Genomic DNA, 17,028 nt, shown 5'->3' with positions numbered 1-17,028 from the left:
CATCGGGGTCTGTGCTGACGGCTTAGAGCCTGGAGCCTGCTTCGGATTATGTGACTCCCTTTCTCTCTGCCCCTCCTGCACTAGTGCTCTCTCTCTCTGTCCCTCTCCCTCTTTCTCTCTCAAAAATAAATAAACATTAAAAAAGTAGAGAAATCCAGCTTTGGGTCTAATTTTTGTTTGTTTGCACTGGCCAGGGGTCCTCCAGGCAAGAAACGGAAGTAAGTGTGGGTAGATGGGCACTATGGCAAACTGATGCAATTATGACCAGACCAAAAGTAGCATCTCCTACTCGGTGACAGTCAGCTGTTTTCACATGGACCCATTGTCACCCAATCTTGTGATTGTTAAACAGAGGCTAAGATCATGTTCTTATCTGAAGTTTCTCAAATTTGAATTGAGTTAAATAATTTCAAACATTAAATCAATTGCAATGAAATCTATCTATCTATCTATAGATATAGATATAGGTATAGATATATAGATATATAGTTAAAACTGTGTAACCTAAAGAGATAACATCTCTGGGCTGACTCTATTACGTGGGCCATTGGTCTGTAAGGAAGAAGCCATGACAGCTTCAGTACAGAGTGACCTGTGTAATGTGATGACTTACCACCTATTGGGGATGTTCCAGAAGCTCACCTTAACCACTTGCTCTCTTTCTGTCCACACAACCAAGGAACTATTTATTTTCCTTCCAACTCACCTTATACTACTTGGCGTAAGCTTTCTTTGGGTATAGACTTCGAGTATACTGTTAGATGTGTTGACGATCTACCTTTGGTTTTATTTCCTTACGAGGAGGGTCTGTTGTTACCACCATTTTACTTTCTCCATAGATCGTACGTTGTGCACATATCACAGCTTGGCTCAGTCCTCTTCTGACCCATTATCATCCATCATGAGTGCGTGTCACCTTTGAGCAAAACACCAAATCAGTCACTAGGGAAAATCATCTTATTTTACAAATATGGTTCCTTCAGGGGAAGCCACTCTTCAGAGATCAACCACCCACCTAGATAGTTTCTTTGTGTATTGGGCTTAAAAATGTAACTTAAAGGACTGAAGGACAAATACATGTCTGGAAGAAAAGCCTTTTTAAAAGGGGTGTGTGTGGGCTGGGGCGGGGGGAGGTAGAAGAAACAAAGTCAAAGTGTTGATAAGGTTATTGATTCACAGTTTGTACCAAGACAGATAGTGCAGGACCAGGTCTCTTGTGATACTGACCTGTGAGATGATATAGAAACCTCTAGGAAAGGAGATAATCATAGGGGCTCCTGGGTGGCTCAGTTGGTTGAGCGTGTTTGGCTCTGTTTATGATCTTGCAGTTTGTGAGTTCAAGCCCCACATCAGGCTCTGTGCTGACAGCTCAGAGCCTGGAGCCTGCTTTGGATTCTTTGTCTCCCTCTCTCTCTGCCCCTCCCCTGCTTGCACTCTGTCTTTTTATCTCTCAAAAATAAATAAACATTAAAAATTTTGTAAAAAAAAGGAAAAGAAAAGGAGATCATTGTAGAGGACTGCTTTTTCTACCCATAATCTCTGGTATCTCCTATTCCCAAGAGCACTCCTAGACTGGTGACAGTCCTGGGTCTATCCCTCACCCTTTTAAAGGCCATTCATTCATTCATTCATTCAACCAGTAGTTTTTGATCATTGTTACATTTTAGGCAGTGTTGCAGGTGGTGAGAACCCAGGAGTGAACCAACACCTATCTGAACTCTCAGCCAGGATATATCAGTATGGAAGTTCTTACATCTTTGTTCCTTGTTAACACAGGAGGAGCCTCTAGCCCTAAGTACCACCTGTATACCTTGACAAAGCTGACTCAGTTCATGGTGTGTTACAATGAGAACATTTCAGTGGAGACTAGACTGCCTCGTATTCAAAACTGGAGTAAGGGTACCTAACTTACAAAGCTACTATGAGATCTCAGTGATATAAAGGGTGAAAAAATTTAGTGCACAGCGTAGAATATGATGCTTTTGTTTTTAGTACTATGCAAATTATTTATATTGATATTTTGGATAATGGACTATTCTGTCTACTTTAAGCCAGAACTTTGAAAGCACCTTACAGAAACTCACCAGGAAAATTGCGGAACTACTATTCTGCAGCCCCGCCTTATTTTTCAGGATGGAAATCATCCTGTTGTTCAGCTTAAGGCTTGTCAGCTTCTGGAAAGACAATGCCATCAGCTTGGGCCTAGATACAGGTCACCTCTATCATTTCCAAGAAAGGAATATCTTTAAAAAAAATCAATCTCAAAATATCTGGTGTTACTGAAAGTCTGCTGCTTTCTTCCTAGAAGAGGATGCTTTGGGTATCAGGATTTTCCCTGAATCTTATGATGATGATGATGACGATTATGATTATTATTATTTTCATCCTTTCCTTCTTCATAAGGAAAAAAAAAAGCAAACTCTCTTAGGCCAATCTTTTTTTTTTCAATGTGTATTTCAACCCCAGGAGGAATTCCAAGCTTCCTGTTCATCAGCAGAAGATACCAATATAAAATGAAGAAGATGGAAATTTATTCTCCCCTCACCAGCAGTTTTGGGGAATGAAACTTAAATTATATGTCAAAACATTTATTTTCTTGTATGTGGTATTTGGTAAATGGCTAAAAGACCCTAGGGGAGAGTGAAAGGAGAGCTTTCAGAAGGGTATAGAAAATGAGTTATTAGTGTGGTATTCCTGTGTCAGAAAAAAACAAAACAAAACACTGGCTTGTGTCACTGTTTGTGAATCCTTGTGTGTTTGAAAACATTTCCAAGGGGGGCGCCTGGGTGGCACAGTGGGTTAAGCTTCCGACTTCAGCCAGGTCACGATCTCGCGGTCCGTGAGTTCGAGCCCCGCGTCGGGCTCTGGGCTGATGGCTCAGAGCCTGGAGCCTGTTTCCGATTCTGTGTCTCCCTCTCTCTCTGCCCCTCCCCCATTCATGCTCTGTCTCTCTCTGTCCCAAAAATAAATAAACGTTGAAAAAAAATTAAAAAAAAAAAAAAGAAAACATTTCCAAGGTCAAGTTTCTAAACGTATGACTTGAAAAGTGATTTCGCTACTTTTGCAATTACCCTGTTCCACTAAAGAGTCCTGGCATTCTCTCGACTGCACTCCTTTGTGAACATAGTTGATCTTGGATTTTTCTGTCGCTTTTGGATGAGCCATCAGCTCCCCTAATTTTTTTTTCTTTTGCTGAGCAATATTGTTCCCGAGCTCTTTTGTTAAGTCACAATAAACTAGACAAGCAACCAGCAGGCCCTTGACACAAAGTCATTTATTGATCTGAAAACCGTGCTGGGCCAACCTCACCTTAAAACCCTATAGCATACAACTCCAATTCCTCAAAAACAGCCAAAGCATTAACACCCAAACACTCGCCATCCTTGTTTTCAGTGCACATTTGACATAGTGACAAAAGAGAATCCTGCCTTATTAAGGAAACAATTACTAATTTTTTAGTTATGGTGACCTTTTACATCCAAGATCTTGCAGGTCTCTCTGGAAGTTAAATACTTTGCCTCCTTGTCCCCCTCACAAGTGCATAAACACAAATCAGGCCAGTGTTGCGACGTTAGGGTTGGTGTTGCAAATTTACAAAACTCTGTGTTGCTCCTTAAATTGTGTAATAATGAAAGGGCATTTTAGGAGAAGAGGAGTGAAGAACTGTTTGTCAAAAAGACTTGTGTGAGTTGGGGCGCCTGGGTGGCTCAGTAGCTTAAGTGTCCGGCTTCGGCCAGGTCATGATCTCGTGGTTCATGAGTTCAAGCCCCGGGGAACCTGCTTCAGATTCTGTGTCTCCCTCTCTTTCTGCACCCTGCTCCCCACTTGCCTTCTGTCTCTCTCTTTCTGTCTCAAAAATAAACAAACTTTTAAAAAAATTTAAAAAAGAGTTATGTGAGTTACAATGCGTAAAGTTTTGTATGTGAGTGGATAAAAGCAGAAGTTTTTGTTATGAATTTACTCATTCACTCACTCACTCTTTCAGTGTCTAATATGAGCCATAAAGTGTCACCTGTCCAGTGCTCATCTGTCCAGTTCTGAGCAAAATCATTCAGTTCTCTATTATCTTGGTCCTGACAGTCCATTGGGATAAAACGCAATCATCTTATAAACAAATGAATTAACCTACAGATTGTGCCCAGTACAATGAAGGACATTAGGAACATCTGTTGATAGAGACTAATGGAGGGGAGAGAGAATCCAGTTTCTATACAGTCTGGAAGATGGTCAGATATCCCAGTAGGAGGAAACAGCAGGTACAACAGTCCTGAGGCAGCGTAGCTGGAGTATAGTGAGGGAGCAGGAGGGTCACATGAGCTTTGATATAAAATTGTTCAAAAGTTCTACATAATACATGGTCCGGTCATGTTATCTGTCCCTTATTATTTCACACATCTCCTTATAAATTGCTCTTTGGTCTCTATTAGATGTCCTTGCTAAGTTCTCAAACTTACCCCTTACCTGCCTTTAAGTCTTTGCTCAAAGTAGGATGCCATTTCCCTTTCATCATCATGCTAAGCAAAAAAACAAAAACAGGAAAAAAAAAGAGAAAAATGTTTCCATTTGTATGAGATTCTAGAAAAAACAGATGCATCCATAAAATTCATCAGGAAGCAGATGAGTGGTTGCTGGGGCCTAGGAGCTGCAAGGGGAGGTGACCCTAAAGGGGCATGAGGGGCTCTGGGGGTGGGAATAAAGGGGTTCCATATCTTGATTGTTATTCTACAGTGACTATATTTGCAAAATTCATCAAACAGGACACTGAAATGGGCATTTATTATGTGTACATTATACTTCAATAAAGTTGATTAAAAAGTTATAAAGTAAGAAAAAAAAAAGAACGGTTTTTAAGAAGTTCAAATTTGTCTTCTCTGTCATCTCTCCCTGACTCAGACATAAGCTTTCCTTCTACCATCACGTTATGCGCTATAGGTTTTGGTGCTTGTGACAAGCACACCATGTACAGCCTTTAATGAGCGTCTCAGTGTTAGGCTGGCTGTTTCTCCTTGGGCTCACATATTCCCTTAGGAGAGAATCTGTGTCTCATTTGTCTTTTTCTCCACCCCCCCCAAAGCATCTACCTCACTCAGGACTCATAAAAGGACCTCACTGAGTACTTGTTAAATCAATAGCACTATTTTCATATTTACATCCTGCCTGGTGCCCGAAAAGGATGAACAGGAAACAACATTGATTTCCAGAGGTTGATGAATGAATGGAGACTTCTTGGCACTGGAGCCCACATCCTGGCTCCATGTGTAAAAATTGGGGGCAAAATGGGTTTTCGACCTACCTCCTTCACACCTATACTTGCTTATTGATTTAGTGAAATGCTTGTGATAGTTTCTCTGTTCTCCAATAGGAAAGTGCTGTACAGACCCTCTCTGCATTTTCCTTCTTAATGGTCCATTATTTCTCTGTAGAGAGGCCAGCGGTAGAATCAGTGTTGGCAAGCCGCAAAGAAGTGGACACGACAGTGTAATAGGAAGGCAGCTATTATGTCCCATTATTACCTCGAGTGAAGGAAAATCGAAGGAGCATAGTGGTCTATCGCATAACTGCCACTCTTGGGCTCTTATAGGGAAAGCTCTGTAAATCAGCCCTCCTGTGCAGATTCTCGAGAAGCCTTTTCTCCCCTTCCCGCGTCCCCTCTCCCTATGCAATTTTGCGTGTTCTCAACTGGCCGGTTCCCTGGAATATTAGCTTTTCAAAATATGACACAGAAGTTCACCAATTCCTTCCAACTCATAACACTTTAAAATTGCAACTCCAAATTATTTCTGTAAAAATAGCTGATTTTTATGACTCCTAGGGGATTTCTTATTTTAATCTGAAACCTTCAGAAATGGTTCAGTTTTGTGGAAATGATGGGGGAATGTCTGCTCTTAGCAGTTTTTGTGTTCAAGGGCAAATCAACCTCTGTGCTTGCTAACTCTAATTTTCCAAGGGTTATGAGACTTTAATTTGATTCTTTATCCAGTGTGCATAAAATGTTCACTGGAATTTGCATAATACATTTATTGTATAATCACTCTTCACATTGGCTACCTGCTTCCTCAAATGAACATTGCTTTTTTAAGGGGATATATTAATGTAGGGCCAATTTGAACTTTGTAACTAAACAGAATTAGGTCTATCTCTGAAGGACAAACATAAAGGAGAGAGAGAGAGAAGGAGGGCATGTACTTGTTCTGAAATTGGCTATTAAATAAAAATAGCCCCGATCCTGCATTTCCAAATATTAATTTTGCAAATACAAGCAAAGAAAAGACTGCTGTCTTTAAAAACATTGAGATTTATTACGTGAAGAAGGGAATACACTTGTCTGGCTTGGCTCTTAGAATGCAGTTAAGGCAGTGGATTACATCAGGGTCCTGGTTTCAGCACAATCTAAGAAGGTGAGGGAGTTGGAGAGAGAGAGGATGCCTTAGGCATTAGGCCAGGAGCTTTGAATTCATTCATTGCCCAGAGCCAATATATAATTAAGGTAATATTATTATTACCCTTAATTTTGGTTTAGTGTTCTGTGCCTTTGGACTCCTTGCTCTCAAACCAGAAGAGATAAGATTTGAACCTAGACTGTATGATGCTGGCATAATTGTCCTTCAGTCACACCGAACAGTTCTCTCTGTTAAATACAGTTGTCCAGTGTTAGCCACCTTGGGGACTATGTTTTTCTTAACATCAGCACTGTCCAGTGGAGCCTGAAGAGCGCTTGGCACAGGACTGTACAGATATTGGCAGACCAGATAGAGGTTGGGAGAGATGACTTGAAGATCCCCATCTTCCCTGCAATTTTACAAGGAGAGGAGGTGCAGTCCAGACCTGAGGAGTGGCCGGTTGGAGACTAGGGTGTCTCAGTCCTTAATGTGCATATAATCACCTGGAGATCTTGTCAAAATATAGAGGCTGATTGAGTAGATCAGCAGTGGGCAAACGACGCTGAATTTCCGCCAACTCTCAAGTGATGTCATTGCTGCCCATCCACAGACCACAGGTAGAGTAAGAAAAGCCTTTGTGATCTCCACTTACAGTGCCATTTCCCTAGTGAACCAGGTCCTGACCTTAGTTAGGACATTGTACTTAACCATCCAGGTCGCAGTTCTCTAAAGTTCATTTAACCAGCATGTCCTAGGATCATTGAAATCCCATTGTCTTTAGGCAGCTAAAACTCTTCAAGCGAGCTCTGTCTCTAAGAGAGGAGACCTGAGTTGTAAGTTATGGATCACCAACTATGAAAGGGACACAGGAGAGTTGGTACCATCAGCCAGAATACCAGTTTTCATATTACAGTAAAATTTCCTGGGGGAAAACATATCTTTCATTGTTGAGAAAAAAAAAAAAACTCATTTTCAACTTCTAAATAAATGAGCAATCATGAGTATAATGGCTTGACCATTCAAATTCTTGGCATCCTTTCTGAATCACAGATCTGAAATTGTGCCTCATAAGGTACCGATGTATTTCCAAAATTCCTTTGAGATGAGTCCAGCCTAATTGTGATGAGAAGGAAAGTGGGCTTCCTACTCCTGTGTTTCGGGAGGGCATTGTTTGAATTTGATTTAACTGGCTTCTGATATCTTTGGTTTGCAGTGCATTTAGGGTGTTTCTTTGAAGTAACTTTCAAAGAAACAAAAAACTCAGGAAAAGTCACTAACGACTAGGAGGCTTTAAGAGTATTGCTTATTCTGATTTTATTAATTTTAAAAACCTTTCAAGATGTTGGCATAAAATCAGTTTTGCAAATCAGTTGGCTAAGGCATTATGTAAAGCTCAGAAATCTTTAAGAAAGAGCTAGGCAATTGGATGCTGAAAATAATAGATTAACGGGATCATAACAATCCATATATATTGACCAGGAAAGGTAGCCACATGCATTAGTAAGAGGGAAAAAAAAGGCAGATTATAAAACTGCATAATCTGATACCACTTGGGTTAAAAATAAAGAAAAAAAGTAAATGAACAGTTTGTTTATTTTTGAGCTGTGGCGTCATGGCTAATTTCTTTCCATATTGACTGAAATTTCCTCAATAAAATTATATAACTTTTAAAATTAGAAGAAAATAACACTACTATTTATTTTTTTTTGCGGGGGGAATGGACAGTTGGGGAGCCATTTACAAAATCTTAACTACAAATATTTTTCATTTCATGATTTTTGATAGCAAGAATAATTTTTATTACCCTATAAATCCCTAAGTGCTTCTAATGCATATAATAGTAAGAGCTCAAGAATTATTTTTGGTGGCTATTTCAAGTTAGAACATCAGAAGGAATCATAAGAAAGTTTCTCAGGAAGGTAGACCATAGCACTAAAGTCTAGGCAGAAAGGGATTTACATTTGTTTCAGTGAATACTATTTTGTTTGGCTTGATTTTATTTATTTATTTATTTATTTATTTATTTATTTATTTCCCCATGCATTCTGTTACTCTCATTTATATATATACCTAAGTTTCTTTATTTTTTAAATTTGAATACAAAACTAGAATTGTAATTTGTTACATCAGGTGGGATGAAAAGAAGCAATTTGGGGTCTAACAGGATGTAAAAGACACCATTTCTCATAGTGATAGGGACAGTACTTATGGACATTTACTTAAAATATTTGGAATAAAGCCTATAACCACATGACTGAAGACTGCATCCAGTAAAATATGGGTATAAATTAGAAAATGCATCAGTTTTGTTAAACAGAAGCTTCCTGAGGGTTTCAAAGTGACTTTTGTCAAAGGTTTGGGAGGAGGAAATCATACATGGAGCCTTTCCCAGGAAAGTAAGAATGGTTAAAGGAACGCCGGGCTTTGTGCAGAAATTTACATGAAATGACAAGTTGGTGGAGTGAATATCTAGATGTCGAGTGTAACAAAAACAGACTTGTAGATAATACATGTTTATCTTAAAGACAGTTGACCTGTATATAGGGTTCACTTACTCTTCCTTCCTTTTTGCTCTAAGCTACCTAATACATCTTTCTGGATGGTTGTGCTACAATATCTGTCCTCTAAAGATGAATGGCTGTGGGTCACGTGATGTCTCTGTTGTAGAAGGATGTAAAAGACTACCCACATGCTTCTTAGGCCATTAGCTGGAGCCATTGAAAGTGTGCATTGAAACACCTCGGGGTTGCGGGTTGGGGGCCTGGGATTGTTCTCCCATGGATTCTCCAACAATCATCTCTGCTCTTCTGATGGAGGAATAGTCTATAGTTCCACATGTCTATAGGACCAGAGTAAGGAGAGGGAGGGCAGGATGGGCACTCAGGAATGAAATCATAGTTAGTTTTGCCTATCCTACAGTGCACTGGGATTGTAGAGCTATAATTAGAGTGTTCAGTTACAGCTTGCTTCCATCATAGTTACAAACTCAGTGGAATTATTTTACCAGTACCCTGGCTGGCTCCCGCAGCTACATTGCAATACACATTTGTACCTCCCGCTGTTGTTGACCGCAGAGACACATAGGGACCAATGGTTCAGACAAGATGTGTATTTTCTGTGTATCCTTGAACACTGCCTCTTAGCAAAGGAAGACTTTGCAAGATGATTCACAGAGGTTAATCTGCCCATTTGCAGCCAAGCAGACTGCTTCCTTAATCTCTGCAATATTATAATAAAATAATGGTTGGTCTAGTCGAAGACCTTGGCAAATCAGTGAGTTTCTTTAATCTTAATAAAGCATAGCGATCTCTTTAAGCCCATAAATGATGATCCTGATCTTAATTTTGACTTTATTCAGTATAAAGAAGCAATTTCTCTTGTTTAAAAATCAATTGAATGGGGTGAGTCGGGAAGTGAGTTTTGGGATTTGAATTTGTGTTTGGTTTAATAAGACTTTTTGTGCAACATAAATGGGATGAGAAAGTGTCCCATTTTTAAGTGGCATACTACTAAGTACTTTGCTCCCTAAATTTGTCAGTCTTCATAATTGTTCTATTCTGCTGGGAAAGGCCATGTGGGACCTAATTTCTTTTCCCGGTGCTCCCTTTGTCATTTGTGCACAAAATGTACTGAGCTTGCCCCCACCTGGAAGAAACATTTGCCATGTTCGAATACTAGCATTTTTCTTTCACTTTTTATGTGGTGCCAATCCCTCTCCATAATTCATTTGTATTTAACTTAATTCATTTCTGCTGTGCACAAAAATGCCCAACAGAGAGGTAGGATAATACATACATAGATAAATTTAGAATGTGGGTAATTTTACCATCATGCAACTCATTGAAGGACTTTGGGCGTGTTGAATCAGGCATTGAGCTCCAAGAGCAGAATTGTAGATGCAAAACCACGTATACTATATTGAAGGAAAACATGGCATTTTTCATATGCTCACCTAACATAACCCTCTGTGTGTAAGAAGACTCTCTATGATATTTAAATTTCCTTATCTACCCGACTAGACCGTTGAACTGCCTGAGGGGAGGGACCTCATTAGAGTATCTTTGTTTTCTCTGCAGCATCTAGCGAGCTATCTCTCTTGCACATAGTAGACGTTTAGTAAATTAAGTAACAGGAAAGTCACATCATGATTCAAAAATGTTCCTCATAACGGTAAATCCTGCTCCAAACACTGATGTCTCATTTTGGTGTTTCTGGCACTGGAATATCAGAATGTTTAGGTAATTAAGCTCAAACATCAGGGGAATGTAGTGAAGCAATCTGTTTACTGTATAAAGGACACCATTTCCCTTCTTATTTACCTCTATTTGCTAAATATCTGAGGGCCACAGCCCTTTGCAGAGGAAGTACACATCGTGCTTTTTTTTCTGTGTAAAAATTATTCCAAATTACTTTCTGAAGATGTTTCAAAGCATAGGTGATTTCAGATTTTGATGACTTAGATTTTCTTTCCCTCAAAATAAGCATTCTTGTTGCTGGCTTTTGCATTCTAGCAGGACTTTTCTTTTGCCTTTGTTTTCACACATCTGAGTTTGGTCAAATGGCTATTATGGTTCCTCCATAGAACCCTTGCCTCATTATACAATTGCTGCAAAGAAGATACTGAAGTAATGACCGGGGTCTCTGGTTAGTTTGGTATTATAAGTATACAAGTCGTCAAGAATTCATCACTGCTACCCTGCTACCCTTCTCTGATCACATAATGCAGTGACTTAGGAAGCACAATAAAAGGAAAGGCATTCAGCCATCACTCAACATTTTAGAGATGCAGGAGCAATTAGCAGAAATGCAGAGGCAAGGAGGTAGCCTAGACTCCACGGGACCTGTAGGAAGCCTGCAAAGCATTCCTCCCTTCCTGCTGCTCACCTTCCCTACCTGAGGCTCAGGTTTTCTGCTCTGAGCTCAGACACGACAGCTGCAGATTATTGTTAAGTCTAAACAGAAGGAGGGGGAATTTATGGGAGGGCAACTCTTAAACATTTTCACTGTCAAATTTGAGTAGGACTTCACTTGAACGTGTAATGCCTAGACACGTTCCTAGATTTTTACTCCGCTTACAAATCGCATTTGACTCACAGCTGGATCATCTCTGAAAGAAGTTGGGTGTTACATCAAGCCCTCTGTGTTTCAAGTGGGCTTTCATGACAGCCATTCTGAAGAGGAAGAGCAATGCAAATGTTGTGAAATGTGGCCTAGGGTTCACTCTGAGAGCAAATCTCCCTCAGCTGGCGAGATGCCACCATGGGTCCGAACCAGGAGTTCTGGTTTGAACATTGCCCTCCCCCTACCCTAGAAAGCACAACCCCGGTGTTGGTAGATAGGTAAGCAGTTGCAGTAGAAACTTCAAAGAGCTGGCAGCACCGGAGAAGTACAAATAGGCTGTTGAAGATGGTCAAGAGACTTTTAACACCGTTCAGATGGGTTGCCACACAGCGGTCTGGTTGAATGGCAAAGGTCACAGAGAAGTAGCCTACAAATGCACGGAAGGAAATGAAACCAGAGCCCTCTGGGCCAATCCGTTGTTCATAGAACTCAGTTACAATTTCTAAGAGTGTACATAAACATTTTTTTTCTTTTTTTTCTCTTATGCCACCGGGCTTGCAGACCGATAAAAATAGTAAAACTTTTAAATTAACACACCAAGTTTAAAGCATTTCAGGAAAGCATTGATTCTATCTGCCAATGGAATGAGTGCGTTTGGCGAGTGACCTAATTAGTATGGAGCTGGTTCTTTCTCACTCTGCTTCCCGCTAATTGCAGAACTGCTGGCCTTCTCCCCGCCCCCGACAAGGAAGAAAAACAAGGACAGGGGTGTGTGGAGAAAACAGCCACATTCGGCTTTAATTCATTTGAACCTGTTGCCAAGCTTAATTATGTAATTGAGGGAGTGAGACTGGTGCACTTGCAGCCACTTGGGCTGGAGTTTCCGATGGTGACCATTCACCAGTGTTTCCTCGAGGATGTTAGCAGTTACCGCAAAGCGCTATTAGCTGGAGCTGCTGCCCCTCTCCACATATAGGTGCAGGGGTCCCAGGCTTGATGACTTGTCAGTAAGGAAAGCAAACTGAAACCCAATTGAAGTTGCTTTCTTTTGTAGGACATGCGTCATGATTCTCTAGGAGCAACCTTGCATTTTATTTTGTTCTTCTGGTCGCCCGGAGTATGAGCCGTCAGGAATGCGATGCGTATTTCTACAGTCGGAGTGTTTTCCGGGATTGCTTGAGACATTTTTACCTCTGAACTTTTCATTTTAATTAGTTAAATTGAGTAGGTATGTGTGGAAAACACATAGCTCAGTGAAGTATTTCCTATCTGGTGGCTGATTCTTTCTTTATAACTTTGTGTCACGGGATCTGGGCACCCCTATTGTCGTGGACTCTTCTGTAGAGGAGGTGTTTTTTTACAAAGACACCACTGTGTCTCCTTGTGGGCAAGATGGCTCTACAAACACATTCTTCTAAAAGTTCACTCATTCCCTCCCTGATTCAGAGAAAGCTCAGGTGTCTCATACCCTCACAGAGATTTCTCCTGTTTAGATTGGAGCTGAGCCCCGGAGATCAGCATTGGGATTTTGTCATATCGTGTGTAATGTGTTGGGGTGGAAGGAAGGGGAGGAAGCTAGAGGAGAAGCCACGCTGGAACCGAGGTGCAGAGTCCTGAAGACCACGGCTGCCTGGCTGGGTGGGAGCATGGCCGAGCCAGACTGGGACCACTTGGCATTATATTGTCCTTTATAGTCAAAATGTATCAGTAGACATTTTAATCGGTTAATTCCCACTGTAGTCCGTGAAGTATTAGCATCTTTTACACATGCTTTTAATTCACTTAAACAAATATTTATGAAGCACACGCTATGTGTTAAGTACAGTCCCAACGACTGGCTACATATAATAGGTAACAACGATTAACCAAGAGTGATCTTTTTTATTTCTTCCTTCAAGTTGCAATGAGTAAAGGGAAGGATCCCTCTTTTATTTAGTTTATTGATTTCTTTTGAGAGAGAGAGAGAGAGAGTGAGCAGAGGAGGAGCAAAGAGACAGAGAGACAGAGGATCTCCAGCAGGCTCTGCACTGGCAGTACAGAGCCCATCATGGGGCTCGAACTCACAAACCATGAGACCATGACCTGAGCCAAAACCAAGAGTTGGACCTGAGCCACCCAGGTGCCCAAAAGATCCCTCTTTTAGTAAAGGCAGCACTTCACATATGTTCTAGATTCTCTCACTCCATCACTTTCCAGCAACATTATTCTATAAATTATCCTCTTGCCCTCCGGAAGTTTTGATCTTTTGCTTTCTGTTTGATCATTCCTATCCCGATCTGAAATTGCCAAGAACAGTCCCATAGTGGGTGCAACAAATAAGTATTTGTTGAATGCCTTGAATGAATACTCTGTAGTTCCCTGGCTTCCCACTAAAATCAGCTGAGGAACACACATATACATGTACACACATGCACCATTGTGTGTGTGTGTGTGTGTGAGTGTGTGTGTGTGTATAAACACCTGGGCCATATTACCAAAATATTGATTTACTTTCCTGGGGGTGAGAAATGGACACTAGTATTTTTTTTCATCTCTCAAGGTGATTCTAGTGTGCAGCGAAGGTTAAAAGCCTTGGTATCTCCTATCTTAAACCAAAACAGCTCGTTTGACATTGTATCACCCTCTCGCTGACCATCTCTTAATTCTCCTTCCTAGCAAGATAACAAGGAGACCTGCAAACAATCTGTCCCCCTCTCCCTCTTTGCTGTTACTCTTTAACTACCCAACAGGCTTCAGTCCCTACCACTTGCCTGAAGCAAATCATGATCATGACTCCCACGTTCCTAAGCACACTGGACATTTGCAAGCCCTCATCTCGCTTACACCGTCAGTGACACATGACAGCTGATTTCTCTCTCCTTGGAACAGCTTCTTCCCTTGTCCTTGAGACATCCTCTTCCCTTTTCATTCCCTTCTCCCTCTCTGGTTCTCCTTTGCAATCTCTTGTTCCCACCTGACACCTAAATGCCGAAGTTGTTCAAGCTCCAAACTTGGGTCCTTGGTTTCTACTTACGCTAGGCGTTTTTGTCTCTTTCCGTCCCTATAAATCACATCTTTATGCTGTTGACCTCCCAATTTATATCCCCAATCCTATCCTCTTTTCTGAGCACTAGCCTAATATATCCAACTGCTCTCTGACATTTTTACTTAGATGTCTCACAGATATTTCTGACTCAACCGATATTTTAATTTTCCCTTCCAGGCTCCCCACTTTAGTAAATCACATCTCCACCCACCCAGTGGCTTATGCCAAAAAAATCAGTAGTAATCCTTGTCGTCTATATCTCCCCTACTTCCAACCCGGCCAAGCTATCATCAAGTCCTGCTAATTCTGCCTCCAAAATATAATTCAAACCATCCATTTCATCCCCTCCATTTTATCACCAGCCGCCATTCGTCTGGGTTGCTGTAATAGCCCCTAACTCTTCTCCCGATGACACTCTTGCTGTCCACCTTCCCCACAACAACTCAGTCTTCAGCCAGGATATTTTAAGAAATGCAAATCATTTTGTGCCACTGCTTCCCTAAGACTTTCAATAATGAACACTCAGTAGTCAGATTCTGTATCATATGCTTTCATTTCTTTCAAGACAGTTCTGCCGTTTGGTAATTGTAGATTCATTTGTGTGGCTATTTGTTTCCTGTTCATCTCTCAACTCTAAAAATGCACAAGGGCGAGAAGTAGGGCCATTCTTTTTAACTGCTGTGTTCATGTGCCTGGCAAAGTGCCTGAAATAGAATTTCATTTTTTAATTAAAATTTTTAACTTTATTTTGACATAGATAAAGAGAGAGAGAGAGAGAGAGCCTATGAGCAGGGGAGGGGCAGAGAGAGAAAAGAGAGAAAGAATCCCAAGCAGACTCTATACTGTTAGCACAGAGCCCAGTGTGGGGCTTGACCCCATGAACCGTGAGATTATGACCTGAGCTGACATCAAGAGTCAGATGCCCAACCCACTGAGCCACCCAGGCACCCCAGAATTTCATTATTGAATGAAAGAATGAGCATGAGAATCGATAAGGACAACTGACCCAAGCATGTAGTGGAAGGGGGTGCCTTGTCAAATTTCACTTAGCCCGTTCTACTGGAAATTCAACCATTAATAAATGTACGGACTAAAGGAACTGCATTGAATCCACTTGTGGAACTGCTTTGTTCTGTGTCCTAACTTCAAAATCAAGGAATTTTCAAGAATTGTGTCCTCTTTCTGGTAGGCTTCAGGGGCTACTCTAAAGAATGTGCAAAGTGGGGTTATAAAGTAGTTCATTGTGTGGTGCATTTGGGAAGGGTTTATGACGACTTCACTTCAAATCCTGGACCTGGCAATGAGGCAGCTTGAAATTAGTGGGTATTTGTGCCGTTTGGCTTGAGCCTCTGTTTCTTCATGTATCATGAATAGGCACGAGGCCAGTGATACATGAAGTTATCATTTCACCAGTTATCAACATGTCAACCACCCAGCACGACACATTGATACATAAGAGATAATATCTACACTTTAGTTTTACCTTCTGCTCCCCTGACCCTACTTCTTGACCTATTTTGTTCTTTTCTCCCCCTTTCTCTTTCTGCTTTTATTTTCCCCTATCTGACTCATCTTAGTGGGTGGCAAGACTCCTATTACTCACATAGTTTGAATTTTGTGGGAAGAGAAGAATTAGCAGTACTTACAGAGCGGGCTTCCCTTTGGATTAGAAACACAAACTTCGCAGCTTCTCTGCCCAGCTTTTCAAGAGCATTTTATGGTACACTGCTGTGTAACAAGTTCATTTTAGGATACCATGCTGGGAGGGAGAAAAAGAAGCAGGGATTCGAGGGGAGAAAATTAAAAAGTTAATTAAAAGAAACAACTTAGTAATTGAATTCCCTTGCGCTCTTCTTTGGCGATGGCGGGGTGGGTCCCAGAGCATGGTTACTAGGCTTGCTCACCTCCAGACTTCTGGGGAACAAGCATGAGAGTGCAGAGCAAATCCGTGACTGACAGATAAGAAGAGGATACATATGATGGGCTTGTTAGACATGCCAGGTAAAGCTGCCCTCATACTCATGCTTGAGCTTTCTAATTTTGAGATGTTCTTAGGGCAGCTGACATTACAGTTAGGCTAAAGCCCCAGACTAATATCAGCTAGTTTATGGTCCTACAGAATCGCCTTTCCATTGATTCTGTTTCATTGATTCTAGCTATTCCCCTGGCCTCACTCTGTATATGCACTTACACAGGCACAAGGGCAGAGAACAGTAGAGGGAACTCCTGTGCCTTTTTCAGATTATACTTCAGTAACAAATATGTGACACCGGTCACTGTTTAAATTATTTTTAAAGAAGCTTGATGGGCTCCTGGGTGGCTCAGTCGGTTAAGCGTCCAACTTCGGCCAGGTCATGATCTCCTGGTTCATGAGTTTGAGCCCCACATTGGGTTCTGTGCTGACAGCTCAGAGCCCTGGAGCCTGCTTCTGATTCTGTGTCTCCCTCTCTCTCTGCCCTCCCCCAATCATGCTCTGTCTCTCTCTCAAAAAATGAATAAACATTAAAAAATATTTTAAAAAAAGAAGCTTGACTATTTAATTATTCAATCACACATCACTTA

At 41.1% G+C, this 17,028-nt stretch overlaps 1 protein-coding gene across 5 annotated transcripts in view; it reads left to right on the top strand.

The window, feature by feature from the left end:
- The window catches only part of RBMS3 (RNA binding motif single stranded interacting protein 3), a 695,735-nt gene that overhangs the window by 269,210 nt on the left and 409,497 nt on the right, over nt 1-17,028 (top strand). The gene's annotated exons all lie outside the window — the stretch shown is intronic.

The sequence above is a fragment of the Lynx rufus genome, unplaced genomic scaffold (assembly GCF_022079265.1).
Source record: "Lynx rufus isolate CCGP_SWC_20201006 ecotype Redwood Valley unplaced genomic scaffold, mLynRuf1.p SCAF_5, whole genome shotgun sequence".
NCBI classification, from domain to species: domain Eukaryota; kingdom Metazoa; phylum Chordata; class Mammalia; order Carnivora; family Felidae; genus Lynx; species Lynx rufus.
This window is presented reverse-complemented; position numbering and strand designations above follow the sequence as displayed.